Source organism: Pogoniulus pusillus, unplaced genomic scaffold, assembly GCF_015220805.1.
Source record: "Pogoniulus pusillus isolate bPogPus1 unplaced genomic scaffold, bPogPus1.pri scaffold_50_arrow_ctg1, whole genome shotgun sequence".
Taxonomy (NCBI): Eukaryota; Metazoa; Chordata; class Aves; order Piciformes; family Lybiidae; genus Pogoniulus; species Pogoniulus pusillus.
In genome coordinates this window covers 1,133,751-1,146,664 of record NW_026974708.1, presented here as the reverse complement: position 1 = coordinate 1,146,664, position 12,914 = coordinate 1,133,751, and the positions used below count along the sequence as shown (strand labels likewise).

Below are 12,914 nucleotides of genomic sequence, written 5' to 3'. Positions count from 1 at the left end.
CTAGAAGATGAAGAGGTCACTGCTCTTAGGGAAAATGGAAGCACCTGACCCCAGCCGCTCAATCTCTGACATCCTGCCTGGGTCAATACAGCCTCTGACACCTCCCAACGATCAACATGAAGCTGAGTTGTGCTAGTTTGAAGCTAGCTAGAATGTTTTGGTGAGAACTAGATTACAGCCTGTGAAAGAGAAACAATCGTGATGTCTACTTCACTCATAGGCTGAGAGGTATACAAACACGAATCCAAACATAGATAGGGAAGATGCTCTCTGCCTGGGCTGTGGGCTGCATGTCTCTAACCTAAACTGCCATCTCTCTGATTAATCCACCTGCTTCCTCACCCCCCTGGCCGATCCTCCATTCTTCCTTGGGCAAAAGGCAACATCTGGGGTAAGGCAGAGAGGGGTGGGAGAAGGTGGAAGGGTGGCTGAAAGCCCCTCCTGAGGACACAGGTTTCTGGGAGGGCTGTTGTGTTTTCTGTATTGTAGATATCTGCTTGTATATTGTGCTAAGCTGTAAATATAAAGTTTCATTCAATTTCCAGAGCTGGCTGAGTCTAGTCTTGGTAATTTCTCAAGTGTGGGAGAGCAGGTAATACCCAAACCATCACATCATTTATTCTGGCACCAAATGTGGGTCAAATTAAATTTGATTGACTGTTAATTAACTCTGGGAATCAGAATTAAGCTAATGAAGCTATTTCACTTAGTGGGGCTTTTGTGTGGCACATTTTCTGTTTCTTCATCTACTGCTGGGTGAGAGTTTATATCAGCTGTAACATTACAGGCCTTTTTACCAGAAACAATTCAGGAAATGACACATCTACTGCTTTATCAACAGCTTTAATGAGAGTAATTTTACCTAAGACCCAGTTACCTAACCCTTGCTCTGAATTTTATTCACATGAGACTGTGGCATTTCTGTTATGTGTAATCTTAGGTCCTATAATTTTGAATAACAATTTTGACATTACGTAAGAGAAATATGCATGTGGTGCCTTTAAGAAGCCAAAAGTGTCCCAGAGAAGCAGCATTCCAAATGTAAACAATTGTAGCTCAGAAGGAGAACAAGGGGGGGACACCACTGCACCTCCTCCCATAGATTGTGTCTCAGTTGTTGACAAAAACGTGAATAACATGGCACATAGCCCAGGAACAGAGATAACTGCTCAGGCCAAAGATGTTCCTTCAGCTAATTTGATTCCTCAGGCAGCAGAAACCCCTATCCCTAAGCCAGATTCAAACTCACAGACCTCAGGTCAGACCCCCAGTAATTCAGACCCGCTAGAGGGGTCATTAAAGTCCATTTCATCTCAAAATATTTTGCCTCCAGCCAAAGCCTGGGCAAAGATGGAACATTTGACAAGGAGTGATTCAAAAGAGGACTATGGGGAGAGACCTCTGGTGCACAAGAGGAGGAAGAGAAGTACAGACTTAAAGATTTGGCCAACATACTTAGATTTGTGAGATTGGCTGCCAAGAAAAGAGGATGGTTCCAAGTTTAAGAGTGCTCTTAGGGTCGGTTTCTAGGCCAGTGACAACCAGAAACAATAGGAAAAGAAGGATGACATCCAGGATTCCAATGATCCCCCCAGAGAGGTCAGGGAAGTTAGAAAGGAATACTCAAGGGAATCACGAGAGACAATCCTAAGCTGACTGATGAAATGCAATAGCATTGGTGCCAATACCCTGCAGGTAGGAAACATGTCTGCCAAGCATATAGGACCACTTACAAGGGACAGTGAAGCAGACAAATACCTGGCAAGTCCTCTTGGTAACATTAGCTTGTAGACACACCTCCCATTGGCTGTGGCTATGAGATATGCTTCCCGAGATGATCTGCCATGGGCAGCCAAAGAGTGGAACACCATTGAGCAGAGAATTAAGCTTCTGAAGGAGTCTGCAGTGAAGGAAGTGCTTTATGGAGATCATGGCATACATGAGCCTGATGACATTCCTCTTGAAACAGGTCTCATGAAGAAGCTTATTAAGCTTGCTCCTTCATCCTATGCTAACATCTTGGCTAGCAGGTTTCCATCAAGAAGTGAAAATGGAAAGTATCACAGTATCATCAGGGTTGGAAGAGACCTCACAGATCATCAAGCCCAACCCTTTACCACAGAGCTCAAGGCCAGACCATGGCACCAAGTGCCACGTCCAATCTTGCCTTGAACAGCTCCAGGGACAGCGACTCCACCACCTCCCCGGGCAGCCCATTCCAGTGTCCAATGACTCTCTCAGGGAAGAACTTTCTCCTCACCTCCAGCCTAAATTTCCCCTGGCGCAGCCTGAGGCTGTGTCCTCTTGTTCTGGTGCTGGCCACCTGAGAGAAGAGAGCAACCTCCACCTGGCCACAACCACCCCTCAGGTAGTTGTAGACAGCAATAAGGTCACCCCTGAGCCTCCTCTTCTCCAGGCTAACCAATCCCAGCTCCCTCAGCCTCTCCTCGTAGGGCTGTGCTCAAGGCCTCTCCCCAGCCTCGTCGCCCTTCTCTGGACACGCTCGAGCATCTCAGTGTCCCTCCTAAACTGGGGGGCCCAGAACTGAACACAGTACTCAAGGTGTGGTCTAACCAGTGCAGAGTACAGGGGCAGAATTGTGGGAAGCTTTCTCCTGCAGCGGAGCATGAAAGGTAAACATCAGACCCTGTGATGTGAAGTGTCCTTGGAGCCTTGAGGCTCCCAGGGCCTGAGCCGGCGACTATGAGCAACCCACGCACAGCTGTCAGGGGGTGGAATCTGCCTTCCCCCGGGGCGGACGCAGCCCCAAGGGGGGCTGACCCCGGCCAGCCCCCCTGGGTGGTACTCACAGGTTGTTTACCACAGGTAACCTATCTCTGCCTTACACATAACTTGGGGCCAATCTGTACTGTCCACTTCTGCCAGCTCCAGGCTGGCTGGAAACACCTCCTCTGAGCAGTATATAAGACACTGCACTACCCTAATAAAGTTGTACTGATGCACAGATGCCTAGAAGCTGCTGTCTCGAGTCGTCAGTACCCCGATCCCGAGTCTCGCCAGCCTCCGTACCCCGACACAGAATGACCTCCCTGCTCCTGCTGGCCACACCATTCCTGATGCAGGCCAGGATGCCACTGGCTCTCTTGGCCACCTGGGCACACTGCTGGCTCATGTTCAGGCAGGTATCAATCAGCACCCCCAGATCCCTCTCTGTTTGGCTGCTCTCCAGCCACTCCGACCCCAGCCTGTATCTCTGCATGGGGTTGTTGTGGCCAAAGTGCAGCACCCTGCACTTGGAGCTATTGAACGCCATCCCCTTGGACTCTGCCCATCTGTCCAGGTGGTCAAGGTCCCGCTGTAGAGCCCTTCTGCCCTCCAACCCAGTCACATCTGCCCCCAGCTTGGTGTCATCTGCACACTTGCTGATGACTGACTCCATGCCCTCATCCAGATCATCTATGAAGATGTTAAAGAGGATGGGGCCCAGCACTGATCCCTGAGGGACACCACTAGTGACAGCTGCCAGCTGGATGTGGCACCATTCACCACCACTCTCTGGGTCTGGCCCTCCAGCCAGTTCCTAACCCAGCACAGAGTGTTGCCATCCAAGCTACGGGCTGACAGCTTAGCCAGCAGTTTGCTGTGGGGGACAGTGTCAAAGGCCTTGCTGAAGTCCAGATAGACCACATCCACCAAGCGGGTCACCTGATCACAGAAGATCAGGTTGGAGAGGCAGGATCTGCCCTTCCTAAACCCATGCTGGCTGGACCTGAGCCCTTTGCCATCCCTCAGGTGCAGTTATTGCCCCCATGATAACCTGCTCCATCAGTTTCCCTGGCACTGAGGTCAGGCTGACAGGTCTGTAGTTCCCAGGTTCCTCCATCCCACCCTTCTTGTGGATGGGGATCACCTTGGCCAGTTTCCAGTCTCCTGGGACCTCTCCGGTGAGCCAGGACTGCTGGAAAATGATGGAGAGCAGCTTGGCCAGCTCAGCTGCCAGCTCTCTCAGCACCCTGGGATGGATCCCATCTGGGCCCATGGACATGTGGGTGTCCAGGTGGCTCAGCAGGTCCTGAACTAATTCTTCATGAATTTCCAGGGCAACACACTGCTCCCCGACCCCATCCCCCAGTTCAAGAGGCCACTTGCCTTGAACTCCTCCCTCCTTGCTGTTGAAAACTGAGGTGAAGAAGGCATTCAGGACCTCAGCCTTTTCCTTGTCATCAGTTACAGTGTTCCCCTCCTGGTCCAGTAAGGAATGGAGGCACTTCTTGCCCTTCTTTTTAACATTGATAAATTTATAAAAGTGCATTTTATTATCCTTCATGGAAGTGGCAGCCTAAGTTCTAGCTGGGTCCACAATGCACTAGAGAAAGGTAATGCTCCAGAGCACATACAATTCATCGACGACATCATTGTGTGGGGCCAAACTGCTGAGGAAGTCTTTGAGAAAGGTAACAAAATCATTGACATTCCGCTGCAAGCAGGTTTTGCCATTGAGACAAAGTCAAATGACCTGCCAGAGAAATTCAGTTTCTGGGAGTGTGGTGGCAGGATGGTCGCCATCACATTCCACAGGATGTGATCAACAAAGTCTCCACCATGGCAGCTCCCACCAATAAGAAGGAGACTCTCTCTTTCTTGGGTGCAGTGGGATTTTGGAGACTACACATTCCTGGTTTCAGTCAAATTGTCAAACTTCTGCACGATGTGACTCGTAAGAGAAACAATTTCGAGTGGGGACCTGAACATCAAGCAGCCTTTGATCAGATGAAGCGAGAAGCAGTCCATGCAGTGGGCTTGAGACCTGTGCGATCTGGTCCGGACATTAAGAACATTCTGTACACGGCTGCCAGTGACAATGGTCCAACTTGGAGCCTTTGGCAGAACTATGCTTTGTTCACAGATGGTTCCTGTCATCTTGTTGGGAACAAGTAAAGATGGAAGAAAGCAGTCCAGAGCCCTATCAGGAGAGTTAACAAAGCAAAAGATGGAGAAGGAGAATCCAGTCAATTCGCGGAGGTAAAAGCTGTTCAACTTGCTCTTGATGTGGCTGAACGTGAAAATTGGCCTACCCTTTACCTCTACACTGACTCATGGATGGTAGCCAATGCTCTATGGGGTTGGCTAAAGGACTGGAAGAAGCATGGTTGGCAGAGGAAAGGAAAGCCTATTTGGTGTGCTGATCTATGGCAGGACATTGATGCACGGCTGGAGAGAACTCCAGTGAAGGTGCAGCACGTAGATGCACACATGCCTAAGAACAGAGCTACTGAGGAACACCAACACAACCAGCAGGTAGACCAAGCTGCTAAGATTTCTCAAGTTGATACCAACTCTGATCTTGACCTTGATTGGAAACACCGAGGTGAGCTGTTCTTAGCTCGGTGGGCCCATGACTCATCTGGACATCAAGGCAGAGATGGAACATACCGATGGGCGATAGGTCAATTGACTTGTCCATGGACGCTATCACCCAAGTCATCTATGACTGTGACATTTGTGCTGCTATTAAGCAGGCTAAGCGAATCAAGCCCTTATGGTATGGTGATAGATGGTCAAAGTACAAGTATGGTGAAGCCTGGCAGATTGACTACATCACTTTACCTCGATCTCGTTCTGGCAAGCAGTATGTGCTAACGATGGTAGAGGCCAGCACTGGATGGTTGGAAACCTATCCAGTTCCACATGCTACTGCACGTAACACCATTGTTGGTTTGGAGAGACAGATCATGTGGAGACATGGAACTGCAGAGAGAATTGAGTCAGACAATGGCACTCATTTCAAGAAGAATCTTGTGAAAAACTGGGCCAAAGAGCACAACATTGAGTGGATCTATCACATACCCTACTATGCTCCAGCTTCAGGGAAGATTGAGTGCTACAATGGTTTGCTGAAAACCACCCTAAAAGCCATGGGGGGTGGAACTCTGCAAAACTGGGACAAACATTTAGCACAAGCTACCTGGTTGGTAAATAGTAGAGGTTCAGTAAACAGAGCAGGACCTGCACAATCAGACTTGGTCCAAACAGTAGACGGTGATAAAGTTCCTGTTGTAGGTGAAAAGAATCTGTTAGGGAAAACTGTTTGGGTATTTTCTCCTTCGGGCGAAGGGAAACCTGTCTGAGGGGTGGTGTCTGCTGAAGGTCCTGGTCATACCTACTGGGTAATGCAGCAGAACGGTGAAATCCAGTGTATTCCACAGAGAAATCTAACCTTAGCTGAGAGAGTCTAAATTCAGAGAGTATAATACAAGCTGTTAGGAGTTTTCTGTTCTAGGTGCCATCGGCATCCAATGAAAGAATCTATGAGGGAATCTACAGTATGTGAGCACAAACCCAAAGTCACCTGGGAGTCCCTGTTCTCATCTAATCTGTGAGGAGACAAACTGTTTGATGTTTTCTGAGCTTTTGAATCATCTTCATCTGAAATAGCCAGAACAAAGTATGAACTGAAGTTGTCATACTGATTGGAGTGAACATTGTTTGAGATCAGATATTTCTCAGCACTACTCTGAGAGAAATAGACAGGGGTGGATTGTGCTATTTTGAAGCTTGCTGGAATGTTTTGGTGAGAAGAACTAGACTACAGGTTGTGAAAAGGAAACAATGGTGATGTCTAATTCCCTCATAGGCTTGATGATACATATAAGAACAAGAATCCAAACATAGATAGGGGAGACGCTCTGTGTTCAGGTTGTGGGTTGCATTTCTCTCTCTAAACTCACCTTCAGTCTCTTTGATTAATCCACCTGCTTCCTAACCCCCCTGGCCAACCTTCCAATCTTCCTTGGGCATAAGGCAACATCTGGGGTAAGGTAGAGAGGGGTGGGAGAAGCTGGAAGGGTGGCTGAAAGCCCTGCCTGGGGACTCAGGTTTCCGGGAGGGCTGTTGTGTTTCTGTATTACCTTTTACCTTGTGTATTTCTGTAGAACTGTATAGATTGTAAATATCTGCTTGTATATTGTGCTAAGCTGTAAATATAAAGCTTCATTCAATTTCCAGAGCCAGCTAAGTCTAGTCTGGGTGACTTCCAAAGTGTGGGAGGGCAGGTAACACCCAAACCATCATATGAGGCAAAGAATTGAGAGTGGCCCTCATACTTCTGCTTCTTGCCATGGTGTAGGGGCAGATCTGTAACACCTGTGCTGAGATCCCAGGTGCTGGGGCGGCTGAGACACCCTGGTCCTTACAGAGTGCTCCCAGCCCCGTTTTCCAGCCCTGTGCTGTTGGCGGGTAGGTTCCTGCCCAGGCTTTGCCCTTTGATCTCTCCTAGCTCAGACAAGAGGCAGCAGCGCTGATCCAGGAAGACCAAACAAACTCCAACTCTCTCCCGCCCACACTGCACATTCCAGCCCCAAACACAACCTCCTTCCACACAACTGACCCCTGCCTTGGGGTCCCCAGACTCCTACAGCAGAGGATGTCCCTCAAAGCCCCAGTGGCAGGGAAATGTGGTGGGTAGGAGGCTCAGTGGGGTGTTGGGATGTACCACACGGATCAACAAAAGCCTAGGGCCTGCTGTTGTCCCCCACTGTGGGTTCTTTACCTGCTGGGCTCTACCAAGGGGCAGCTCTGCAAACTCTGCTCTTCCTCAACACAGAGGGACAGGACTGACCTGCAAGGGATGGCTCAGCACTGTCCAGGACCATGCAGCAGAGCTGGGTCTTGGTGCAAGCACTTCCCAAGCCCAGCATCATGGGCACAGCAGCTAGAGAGAGCTGCTGAAAATATGAGTCTGCACTTCAGCTCTCCTCTCCAGGCCCAGCACACAATCCCCAGCAGACAGCTACAGGGCAGCACCACAGGAGAGCTACCTCCAGCCAGCCTTGTACAGGCCTCAGCTGCAGGCTCCTCCCACTGCCTGCCTAGGGCTCTGCTGGCTGCAGCTGCATTTGCCAGGAGGTCTGGCCCCAGGTATCCTCCCTGGCCCTGCTCACAGACCGCACCCCATCCACTCTGTGTTCAGCTCTGCCCTGCAGACAACTCCTGCCAGCAGGGCCCAACTCAGGGCCAGCTCTGTTCTGACCACTCCTCAACAGAAGGTCAAAGAAGCCCTGAGAACACACAGGAAGGGATGTTCCTGTGTTGCAGAATGGCTAAAGGAAAATGGACATGACTTAGAGGTGGGCAAGCAGGATGAGTATATGGAACTAAATTAAGGCTGTGCTAGGCCACACTGAAACAAAGGCCACATTGAAGAAACAAAGACATATTGAATAAACAAAGGCAGCATTTAATATAGCTAGCTAGGGAGGCGCTGTCCTTGATGAGTCGGCGGACAACTCAAGCAGAGCAGGATACAGCTAACTCTGAATAAGATAAGAAGTAGTTTGCTGCTTGCAGCTGCATGTAGCAAGTAGGTGCACCATGCAAATGGGGTATTTAGAGATTCAGCCATTTAGCTTCTTACATGTATGCATATATTATCTGTAACACATATAAGCGCGCGGCTACTAAATAAAGTTGTCACTCGCTTTTGATCCACATTGGATTGTGCGGTGTCCTTGCATATTTGAGATTAGCCCTTCTCCGCGAGATCTGCCTCGCCGCAGATTGGTGCCCGAAACAGGGACCCCGATTTGGGGGGACCCTAGGAAACACGGAGGAGGACAGGCCGGCGGAGCGGGCCGTCGGAGGAGAGCGACGCCCGCTAGCAGGACAAAGCTAGGACGGGGTGGCGGACCAATTAGGTGGGCCTGAGGCTGACGACAAGAGAGCCAGCCTTCGTCGCTGCAAGGAGGGCAAGCGGGACGCCGCGGCATGGATAAAGAGGTAGCCCTTTCCTTGCTATCTTGCTTTCTTGAAAAGCGCAAAGTGAATTTGAATACCAAGTATTTGCCAGGTCTTTGTGCATATGGCTATGCTAAGGGTTTTTTTAAAACCCCCGAGTCATATTTTGGTGAAGCAGAATGGAGGGCGTTCGGCAGTGAACTGTGGGATGCAGTAATAGATGGGGATCCAGCAGCTAAGAAGCTTCAAGTGCCTTGGCGAGAGACTGTTAATGCTATAAAAAAGTACAAAATGGAGAAGGATGTGGCGGCGGTGGCTACCACTAAACTCTCCGGCGAGAAGCAAGATGGGGGACAAAAGGCATCCTCTGTGTTTAATGCTCTCGCACCTGGACCGCCAGGGCTCGGTCTTCCCGTCGTAGTCAGTCCCACAGCCACTGATGCACAGCGGCGCTTGGAAAAGACCAGTACGGGACGCTCTTGGTCTATAAAGTTTCCCAAGTTCTCCTCATCTCCGGCAACAGCATCAAAGATTTCTCAGTTTAAAAAGTTTCTCAGCACTCCTGCAGCCGTGTGTACCAACTTTGCCTGGTGACCTGCCCACAGGACTCTGCTAAGCACCTGACAACACAGAACTCCCCCCCCCCCCCCCCCCCCCCCCCCGCGCCGCGTCTCTACGGACAGCAACACATGAAAAAGAGAAAAAAAAACGCCAGAGAGACAGAGGGACGATCAACAGAGAAGAAAAAGAAGTAGAAGCAACGGGGACAGTAAGGGATGGGGGCTGAGAGACCGGACGGCTCAGACGAGCGATACGAGCCTCTCCCCCCCACACATCCCCCGGCGTTATCACCTTCCCCCGCTGCCCTCCCTCTCTCCTGTGTTTTTCTTTCCCTTGCAGTTGCTGTGAACAAAACTATTTCGTTTCTTAAAGAAACAGACTGAATTTGTGATAGCTATTTCGTGACTTGATAAGATGTTTATTTTAATAAGATAAGTTTTAGAATCATTTTAGAAGGGTAATTGTGATAAGACTTAAGCAATTAAAATAGAGTATTTTAAGTACTTGATAGCTGCACATGTTTAATAGTTAATGTAATAGAATATTATAGTAAGAGTTGTTTGTAACTGTATAACTTCTGATTTAAGATTCTTTTCCTTTTCTGGTACCAGAGTATTTTCAAAGGAGCTCCATGAATGTAATATCTTCCTGATTTTCTTTGGTTTTTTCTCAGTACTGAGTTAATGGTTTCATTTCCTTTAGTTGATGTATGTTTTAAGTTGACAGATAATATAATTAAGTATAAGAGTTTGTAAATATAATTGTAGAATTTTAGGATATAAGGATATTGTAGAATATTTTAAAAGATTTTTCTGTATATTTAGATAGCACTGGGATTATGTATAAAAAAAAAAAAAGAGGGGGGAGAATAGAGAAGAGAGGAAGGAAGGAAAGGAAAGTAGGAGAAGGAAAAGAGAATGTTGAAATTTCTGTGGTTGTGTCATACAGACTAGGCCAGTGGATCTGTTAGCCTAGGCAATGAATGTCTGCATTTGTTCTTGTATTTGCTTGTGTTTGATCACTTATCCTCACAGGCCTTAAGATGGAGACCAGCTTGAGTATGATTAGCCTGTTTTTTCCTAAAGTGAGCAGAAGTCTTGCTCAGATGGCAGAATTGTGAAAGGACTTGAAAGGAGCACTGACAGGATGACTGTGTGTGTATGGATCATAAGGTTTTGATCATGGTTAACGAATTTGGATATTTTCATGAGTTTTCAGTGACTGTGGTTTAATGGAATAGATTCAGTTTAGTTCCTTTTGTAAGGGCCAAAACCCACTTAATTGGCACAGATGGCAATGTGCTTGTCATATTTTTGCAAGGGCCCTGCAGAAGGATGACAAACACTGCCTTAAATTTTTAAAACAGATAAAGGACTGTGGGAAAAGGCCTAATAGAGTAGCCTGAAAGCAACATCTAGGGCGTATCTTTGTAGTGTATTTAGAAATTAGTAGTTTTTAAGCACAATAGACAGACGCAGCTCATAGCTTAGGAGTGTGATGAAAGCATCAAGGTTTCTGAGAACTACAGAGTGAATACAGAACTATGGGAGTCTGAGGAAGAATATTGGACAGCAGATACATCTGCGACTCTACAACATCAATTGCCACACAGAACCAATGAAGATGTGGCACACCTGCACTCTCCTGTGACTGTGACATTCGTCTGGACTTTTGGTCTTTTGAACAAATGACTTACTGATTGCAGAAAAAGCTTTTGGGATTGTTAGCTAAGCTTGGGTTGTTAGCTTGCCAAACTAATGCTACTAGTAAAAGCTCCAACAGGTTTATTCTCTTTCTGATTTTAGCACCATGGTTGTAGCGATTTTGAGGGAATGTGTTGCTTTAACCTCTCGGACCATGGGGAGTCTATCCATAAACAGCTTGCTTGGCTGAAAAATCATACTAACCGCATTATTGTTAATGAAAATCCCTTTGACCAGTGGCTAAGATCAACTTTTGGAGGTTTGTCTCCCTGGATACTACAGCTTATCAAGGAGGGCCTCTGCCTGCTGGGAATAGTACTGCTTATGCTTATATTACTACGCATAGGGTATGGATGCATTCTGAGGGGTGTGGATCGAGTTACCGGGGGTACAGCCCTGCTTGCCCAAAAAGAGAAGAGGGGAATTGTTGCAGAATGGCTAAAGGAAAATGGACATGACTTAGAGGTGGGCAAGCAGGATGAGTATATGGAACTAAATTAAGGCTGTGCTAGGCCACACTGAAACAAAGGCCACATTGAAGAAACAAAGACATATTGAATAAACAAAGGCAGCATTTAATACAGCTAGCTAGGGAGGCGCTGTCCTTGATGAGTCGGCGGACAACTCAAGCAGAGCAGGATACAGCTAACTCTGAATAAGATAAGAAGTAGTTTGCTGCTTGCAGCTGCACGTAGCAAGTAGGTGCACCATGCAAATAGGGTATTTAGAGATTCAGCCATTTAGCTTCTTACATGTATGCATATATTATCTGTAACACATATAAGCGCGCGGCTACTAAATAAAGTTGTCACTCGCTTTTGATCCACATTGGATTGTGCAGTGTCCTTGCATAGTTGAGATTAGCCCTTCTCCGCGAGATCTGCCTCGCCGCATTCCTGCTCTCTGCAGATGCAGGAAAGGGGGAAGGGACTTGGTCAGCTTCTTGTAAATCCTCTTCAGCCTTCACTGTGATGCTGGAGGAGTCTCTGACCCCTGGCCAAACCTGACACCTCCAGCACCATGCACACACAGGCAGCCTAAAGAGACTCATTCCAGAGGGTTTGGTTTCCTTCTCTCACTACCCATTTCTAGCAGCTTTCTCTTAGCAGCTCTCCTGGAGCTGTCATTCCACAGCCCCAAGAGAAAATGAGGTTTGCTGTGAGGGCACAGTGCCCATGCTCTGTGGGCAAGCTCCCAGCTAACACATGCAGAGGTGCAGGACAATTCACTGCTTTCATCTCCTGAAATGCTGCCAGATTCTGTTTGTTCAAAATCTTTGAGGGTGCCATGGACAGAAGCACTGAGTGCAGCCTCAGTAAGTTTGCTGATCACACCAAGCTGTGTGGTGCAGCAGACAGGCTGGAGGGCAGGGATCCATCCAGAGGCACCTGGCAGGCTGCAGAGGTGGGCACAACCAAGTGCAAGGTCCTGCATCTGGGTCGAGGCAATGTCAAGCACAAATCCAGGCTGGGTAGTGCCAGGCTGGAGAGCAGCCCTGAGGAGAGGGATTTGGAGGGGCTGGTGGAGAAGAGGCTCAACACGAGCCAGCAGTGTGCACTTGCAGCCCAGAAAGCCAACCAGAGCCTGGGCTGCACCAGAAGTGTGGCCAGCAGGGCCAGGGAGGTGATTTCCCCCGCTCTGCTCTGCTGAGACCCCACCTGGAGTACTGCATCAAGCTCTGGAGCCTCCATTACAAGAGGGATGTGCAGATGCTGGAGCGTGTCCAGAGAAGGGCCATGAGGATCAGTGGGCTGGAGCAGCTCTGCAGTGAGGACAGAATGAAGAGTTGGGGCCGTTCAGTCTGGAGAAGAGGAGGCTCCCAGGTGACCTTCTTATGACCTTCCAGGATCTGAAGTGGGCTACAAAAAAGCTGGGGAGGGACTTTACAGGCTCTCAGGCAATGACAGGACTGGGGAGAATGAAGCAAAGCTGGAGGTGGGGAGAGTCAGAGTGGAT

General features: G+C 48.5%; 1 protein-coding gene across 6 annotated transcripts in view; it reads right to left on the bottom strand.

Annotated features, from left to right (window-relative positions):
- LOC135174192 (gastrula zinc finger protein XlCGF57.1-like) overlaps positions 1-12,914 on the bottom strand; it is a 59,432-nt gene that overhangs the window by 33,362 nt on the left and 13,156 nt on the right. Inside the window, exon 2 of one of the 6 annotated variants that reach the window (XR_010301781.1) lies at positions 8-179. The exons of the other annotated variants lie outside the window; for them this stretch is intronic. The gene's annotated coding sequence lies outside the window, so the exon portion shown is untranslated. Of the gene's footprint in view, positions 1-7; positions 180-12,914 lie in introns of those variants that run through there. 6 annotated transcript variants of the gene reach the window in all.